Raw genomic sequence first — 8,017 nt, forward strand, 5'->3', positions numbered from 1 at the left:
CCCCTCCGACGTCCTCTGCTCGGCTTCGCCGTCGCCATGAAGACATCGCCGGCGCCTTGGTCGGGGATCGAGCGGAGGATCCGCTCAATCCGGCGCCCCGTTGGCTGCGCCTCGCGTGGGCCCCGGCGCCCTGGCACAGTGCCCCGTCCGGCCCAGCGCCTCGGCCTAGCCCCAGCCAGCCTCCTCCCTCGTAATAGGCCGAGTTCCAGTGGTGAGCAGCCCACTAAGCCCCGCTCGGTGCGCATTTTAGCTATCGGTCGCTCGCTGGAAAATCTGCTAAGTCTTTTCTGTAATCAACATGCATGCATCTTGTGTGGTTTATAACTTTGTGCATGTGTGTCCAGATTGAGCGTTTAGTATATCAAAATGTTCATTGTGAGATGCTCTTCATTTAATTACACTGAGACATGCTTGTTTGAGTTCATATTGATGCCCTAATCATCGTTGCAAGAGTGCTATATGATGTTAACCTGCTGAGACTGTTATAACTTGCTGTTTTGTCATTTTCGTTGCATTTTGTGTGTGCATCCTATGAGCTTGATGTCTACATGAGTTTTGAGATACATCATGCCATCTTTACAGCGGTGCAATCCATGTATTTGTTTGAGTCTTATAGTGAGTGCATAAAGCTCATGAAGTAGGGTACTTGCTGTTACTGTTTTGCTAGGCTGAATCTGTTATATCATGATGCCATGTTAACCTGCTTCTACAAGTCATTCTATGCATAATCTGTAGATTTTTACTACGGATGTTTTGTTATACATGTCATGCACTATCCATCCATGCCCTTGGTTGAATATATAGCCTGCTGTATCTTGTTGTAGTCGTGCTCTCAAATTGCCAAGTAATGTTGCTGTCAGCCTGTTAACATTAAGTTCAGTTTTGCCATATGTTTGGCTAGTGATCCATGCACCCTATGACTATGATATTGCCATGTTTAGCTCTATAAATGTGTATTCTTACTGTTGGTTTACTTCACATTCCATTAAATGCTTTGTGGTGAGTGGTACAAGCTCACCCACATGCCTACTTATCATTGTTTCTGCCATGTACTGTTATTTTCACCAAGTCTGGATCTGTCATATCACTTGCCATGTTTGCATGGATGCTACCATGTTTTCTGTTGACTTTGGAATAAGTTCATTAAGGGAGTTTTGTTCTTTGTCTTCAGTATTAGCATTCCATGCCTTTGTTTGCCATGATAAGTTCCTTTAGCATGTTGTTTGATAGCTCTAAACATTGCAACCTGATGTTATTTCTGGCATGCTCAGTGATTTTCTGCTAAGTCTGTGAACTGTTATTATTTGCAATCTTGCCATGTCCTTTTGATTATGTTATAGTGTTTTCTGGAGATAGCTCAGTGTTCATGTTTTGTCATGCTTTACCTGTACATCATGTCCATGCCTTTTGTTTTCATGTTGAGGTGCTGTAGCATATATCCATGATGCTTGCAAGATGCCTAGTTGCTGTTTTGGATATATTGTTGCTATATCTTGTTTGGAGTGTATGTGTTGCACCATTGCTCCGTTTTGAGTGTGCTCTATATGAAACTTGCTTAGTTTTACATGTAGCTTCATATTACCTTGTTGCATTCATGTTTTGAGTGTGTTTGCTTGATGTTTGTATGCATTTTGCATCAATGCCATGGTTAACTTGTTTGCTCATATCTTCTAGGCCGTAGCTCTGAATTAAATGAACTTTATATGTAACTTGACTAGATTTTCGTGTAGATCATATTTTTTTTCGTGTATATCATCTTGGTGCATCTTAACTTGCTGTTTAACAACTTTAACTTAATGTTTGTTCAGATCTGGACCAACTTCGAAATTTGCATATGAGGACTTACCGGATTTGTTATATGTTGTACCGGCCTCATTTAAACTTGCTTTGATGTGTTGTTCTTGTTTGCATCATCTCTTGCCATGAGTAGCATCATTTAGTTTTGTCATGCATCGTACTTGGTTGAGCATCATGCATTGTGTTGTGTGTTTACCTTGTTGTTTGCTTCTTTCCGGTTGTGCTCCTTCTTGATAGTGCCGGTTTCGTTGTGATTGTGAGGATTCGTTCGTCTACGCTTGGTTCGTCTTCGTGGCTTCATCTTCTTCATGGACTCGTTCTTCTTCCTAGAGGGATTTCAGGCAAGATGACCATCACCTTGGATCTCACTACTATCATTGCTATGCTAGTTGCTTCGTTCTATCGCTATGCTGCGCTATCTATCATTTGCTCTTCAAGCCTCCCAAATTGCCATGTCAGCCTCTAACATTTTCACCCTTCCTAGCAAACCGTTGCTTGGCTATGTTACCGCTTTGCTCAGCCCCTCTTATAGTGTTGTTAGTTGCAGGTGAAGTTGAAGATTGCTCCATGAGAGACAAGATTATGTTGGGATATCACAATATCTCTTATTTAATTAATGCATCTATATACTTGGTAAAGGGTGGAAGGCTCGGCCTTATGCATGGTGTTTGTTCCACTCTTGCCGCCCTAGTTTCCGTCATACCGGTGTTATGTTCCTTGATTTTGCGTTCCTTACATGGTTGGATGATTTATGGGACCCCCTTAACAGTTCGCTTTGAATAAAACTCCTCCAGCAAGGCCCAACCTTGGTTTTACCATTTGCCTCACCTAAGCCTTTTTCCCTTGGGTTTGCGGAGCCCGAGGATCATCTTTATTTACCCCCCGGGCCAGTCCTCCTCCAAGTGTTGGTCCAAACAGAGCGATGTCTGGCGCCCCCTGGGCAACCAGGGTCTATGCCAACCCGATGTCTGGCTCATCCGGTGTGCCCTGAGAACGAGATACGTGCGACTCCTATCGGGATTTGTCGGCACATCGGGCGGCTTTGCTGGTCTTGTTTTACCATTGTCGAAATGTCTTGTAACCGGGATTCCGAGTTTGATCGGGTCTTCCTGGGAGAAGGAATATCCTTCGTTGACCGTGAGATCTTGTGATGGGCTAAGTTGGGACACCCCTGTAGGGTATAAACTTTCGAGAGCCGTGCCCGCGGTTATGTGGCAGATGGGAATTTGTTAATATCCGGTTGTAGAGAACTTGACACCAGATACGAATTAAAACGCATCAACCGCGTGTGTAGCCATGATGGTCTCTTTTCGACGGAGTCCGGGAAGTGAACACGGTTTTGGGTTATGTATGAACGTAAGTAGTTTCAGGATCACTTCTTGATCATTGCTAGCTTCACGACCATTCCGTTGCTTCTCTTCTCGCTCTTATTTGCGTATGTTAGCCACCATATATGCTTAGACGCTGCTGCAACCTCACCACTTATCCATTCCTTTACCCATTAAGCTTTGCTAGTCTTGATACCCATGGTAATGGGATTGCTGAGTCCTCGTGGCTCACAGATTACTACAACAACAGTTCCAGGTACAGGTTATGCGATGATCGTGACGCGAGAGCGATGCTTGCTTGTTTTGGAGTTCTTCTTCTGCTTCTTCTTCGATCAGGGGATAGGTTCCAGGTCGGCAGCCTGGGCTAGCAGGGTGGATGTCATTTGAGTTTCTGTTTGTGTTTCATCCGTAGTCGGATGGTGCTCTTATGTATGTTGATGTTGTATTCGTGTGGCATTGTATGCCTCTTGTATGTATCCCCAACTATTATGTAATGGTACGATGTAATGATATCCACCTTGCAAAAGCGTCTCCAATATGCGCATCTATCCTTGGTGGGACCTTCGAGTTCCTTTAGGATAGGGTCGCATATTGGGCGTGACAGTACTTGCTATGGTCAATGATTTAAAAGTAATCTTCGTAAAGGGTCCCGGCGGACTATCTGTTCCGAATGACGCTGAGGGACACGCACCCATGTGGAAGAAGAAATCTATATTTTGGGACCTACCCTACTGGAAAGACCTAGAGGTCCGCTCTTTGATCGACGTGATGCACGTGATGAAGAACCTTTGCGTGAACCTGCTAGGATTCTTGGGCGTGTATGGGAAGACAAAAGATACAACGGAGGCACGGTAGGACCTGCAACGTTTTCACGAAAAAGATGGCTTGCCTCCAAAGCAGCATGAAGGTCCTGCGAGCTACGCTCTTACCAAAGAAGAGAAGGAAATCTTCTTTGAATACCTGCTCAGTATGAAGGTCCCGTCTGGCTTCTCGTCGAATATAAAGGGAATAATAAATATGCCAGAGAAAAAGTTCCAGAACCTAAAGTCTCATGACTGCCACATGATTATGACACAACTACTTCCGGTTGCATTGAGGGGGCTTCTACCGGAAAATGTTCGATTAGCCATTGTGAAGCTATGTTCATTCCTCAATGCAATCTCTCAGAAGGTGATCGATCCAGAAATCCTACCAAGGTTAAGGAGTGATGTGGCGCAATGTCTTGTCAGTTTCGAGCTGGTGTTCCCACCATCCTTCTTCAATATCATGACGCATGTCCTAGTTCATCTAGTCGACGAGATAGTCGTTCTGGGCCCTGTATTTCTACACAATATGTTCCCCTTTGAGAGGTTCATGGGAGTCCTAAAGAAATATGTCCGTAACCGCGCTAGGCCAGAAGGAAGCATCTCCATGGGCCATCAAACAGAGGATGTCATTGGGTTTTTTGTTGACCTCATTCTTGACCTTAAGAAGATAGGCCTCCCTCAATCGCGGTATGAGGGGAGACTGGGTGGAAAATGCACCCTAGTAGGGGACTCAATAGTATGTAGGGACGAGCATTCTTGGTCTCAAGCACACTACACGGTTCTACAGAATTCTACCTTGGTGACCCCGTATGCCGATGAACACAAGAACATTCTGCGCTCCAAACACCCGGACCAGTGTGAGGACTGGATTACATGTGAACACATCAGGAGTTTCGGCAGTTGGTTCCAAACACGTCTCAGGTGTGACAACACTGTTTCCGATGACCTGTACTCGTTGGCGAGGGAACCATATTCGACTTTAATGACCTACAAAGGGTACGAGATAAATGGGAATACATTTTATACGATCGTCCAAGATCAAAAGAGCACCAACCAAAATAGTGGTGTCCGCTTTGATGCAGCAACCAATAGGGGAAAGGACACGTATTATGGTTACATAATGGACATATGGGAACTTGACTATGGAAATGATATTAAGGTCCCTTTGTTTAAGTGCAAATGGGTCAATCTGTCAGGAGGCGGGGTATAGGTAGACCCACAGTACGGAATGACATCAGTGGATCTGAACAATCTGGGGTACACAGAGGAGCCATTCGTCCTAGCCAATGATGTGGGGCAGGTTTTCTATGTGAAGGACATGTCTACCAAACCGAGAAAAAGAAAAGATAAGAAAGCGGATACATCATACGATGAGCCAAAGTGCCGCATAGTTCTTTTAAGAAAAAGAGACATCGTGGGATTGGAGGGCAAGACATACGTGTCTGAAGATTATGAAAAGTTTCATGAAATCCCTCCCTTCAAAGTCAAGGCTGACCCAAGCATCCTATTAAACGATGAAGGTTATCCACGGTTACAACGCAATAAGCAAAGAACACAAGCGAAGAAAAAGTGAAGACTTTCTATCAACAACTATTATGATGATGCCTTTTATGTAGAATATCACTGCAGTTACATTTGAACAAATGAAATCCCTTTGTAACAGATGAGTTTTTGTCCGAAACCCTGATACTTCCAAACAGATTGTCTGTTTTGTATCCAGTTTTTGTCGTAACCCTATCAACTGTTTAGCACATGCTACGTGGGTGAAATGATGATACCATGCCAACTTGCAACCTTTTCAGAGTTCATTTGTAGTGCTTTTCAATTTAAGGGTCATTTAGCTCAAATAATGAACTAATAGCAAAAAGAATGAACTAAAAGCAAAAAGAATGAACTAATAGCAAAAAGAATGAACTAAAAATAATCAATTAAAATATTCTGTTATGATCAACTAAAATAAAACTATAATATCCTTCAATAGCAAAAAGAATCAACTAAAAAGCTTTTTTAAAACTCCAATAGCAAAAGGAATCAACTCAAAAACTTTTATAAACCTCTAGTATTATTGAAACTAAAATTATATAAAATTTATGCAACCAAAATTATCAAAGTATTTTCTGTTCAAAACATTAAAAGCAAAAAGAATTTTCACAAAGAATTTTTTCGTTAGAAACTTTAATATCAAAAAGAATTATCATAAAGAATTTTTGTGTTAGAAACTAAAATAACAAAATCTGTTTTTGAATATAATGATAAAACACAATAATATTAAATAGTAGGAAAAATAATCACTCAAAAATCTATGTTTATAGTAAAGTTATTCAAAAACTAGTGATTCACACAAATTTGAAAAAATTCAAATTGGAAAAGAAATGGCACTAACAGAAAGTTTATATTTTTTATTACCTAAAAGCAAAAGGAACTAAAAAATAAAGCAAAAAACAAAAGAAAATAAATAATGCAAAAAACAGAAAAAGAAACTGGAAAAAATAAAAAATGCCACCTACTGGGCCACTACGGCCTGAATATGACTAGAAACCCCACCATGGGCCAGGATTCAGGCCCGCCGAAGGCCGAGTAGGCCCATCAGGCATAGCAGTGACAATTAGGCCTGTAAGCCTGCAATAGAGAGGAGCTTGAGAGGGTGCGACAGTGGGGCTTATAAACCACTGCCCGCCCCTCTCAACTAGCAAGGTGGGACTAAAGTTTTGGCCACGGCAGCACGAGGCCTTTGGTCCCGGTTGGTGGCACCAACTGGTACCAAAGGGAGGCATTGGTACCGGTTGGTGGCACCAATCGGGACCAATGCCCCCCTATACTCCCGGTTGGTTCCTCCAACCGGGACCAAAGGCCTCTGTTGGCACCAACCGGGACTAAAGGGCGGCATTTGTCCCGGTTCTAGCCACCAACCGGTACCAATGCTTCGTCTATATAAACAACACTTGTCAAATTTTCGTTTCAATTCCTCATTCTCCCGTCGCCGACGCCGCCCTTGCCCCGTCGCCGCCGTCGCCGTCGCCTGCGCTCGTCGTCGCCGTCGCCGTCGCCGTCGCCGCCCGCATCCCGCGCCATTGCCGTCACCCACGATGCCGTCGCCACCCCGCGCCACCGCTCCCCCAACCTCGCCGCCGACCTCGAGCCCGCCGTCCTCATCGGCGACGCACCCTCGGTCGCGCCCTCGCCACCGCCCACACCCTCGCCCCGCTCTCGCCGTGCCGCGTGTCGTCCTCGTCGCCGACCTCTGCCTCGACGTGGCCCTGCCCGCCCCGACGCACCCCTGCCCGCCGCCGACACCCTCGGCCCCGCCGTGCGCCCCCTGCCCCGACACCTTCCTCTGTGAGCACCGCTCCGCCCTTGCCCTCCGCCGCCGCCTCGTTGTGATTTTTTTTATATATGCTTTTTCATATATGTATGTATTTTCATATGTATGTATGTATTTTTATATGTTTTTAGATGTTCATATATGTATGTATGTATGCATGTTTTTTTAGATATATGTAGTTTTTAGATGTATTTTTTGTATGCATGTATGTACTTTTTATATTTATGGAAAAGAGGAAGAAGGAAGAAAAAGAAGGAGAGGAAAAAGGAAAATAAGAAGAAGAAGAAGGGAGAAGAAGAAGAGAAGAAGAAGAAGAGAGGAAGAAGAGGAGAGAAAAAATAAGAAGAGGAAGAAGAAGGAAAAAAGGAGGAGAAGAAGAAGGAATAGAGGAGAATAAGAAATATAGAAATTTCTATTTTTCTTCTTCTCCTCTATTCCTTCTTCTTCTCCTCTTTTTCTTCTTCTTTTTTTTCTTCTATTTTTTCTTCTTCTTCTCCTCTATTTCTTCTTCTTCTTCTTCTTCTTCTTCTTCTTCTTCTTCTTCTTCTTCTTCTTCTTCTTCTTCTTCTTCTTCTTCTTCTTCTTCTTCTTCTTCTTCTTCTTCTTCTTCTTCTTCTTCTTCTTCTTCTTCTTCTTCTTCTTCTTCTTCTTCTTCTTCTTCTTCTTCTTCTTCTTCTTCTTCTTCTTCTTCTTCTTCTTCTTCTTCTTCTTCTTCTTCTTCTTCTTCTTCTTCTTCTTCTTCTTCTTCTTCTTCTTCTTCTTCT

Source organism: Triticum dicoccoides, chromosome 7B (assembly GCF_002162155.2).
Source record: "Triticum dicoccoides isolate Atlit2015 ecotype Zavitan chromosome 7B, WEW_v2.0, whole genome shotgun sequence".
In the NCBI taxonomy this organism is placed as follows: Eukaryota; Viridiplantae; Streptophyta; class Magnoliopsida; order Poales; family Poaceae; genus Triticum; species Triticum dicoccoides.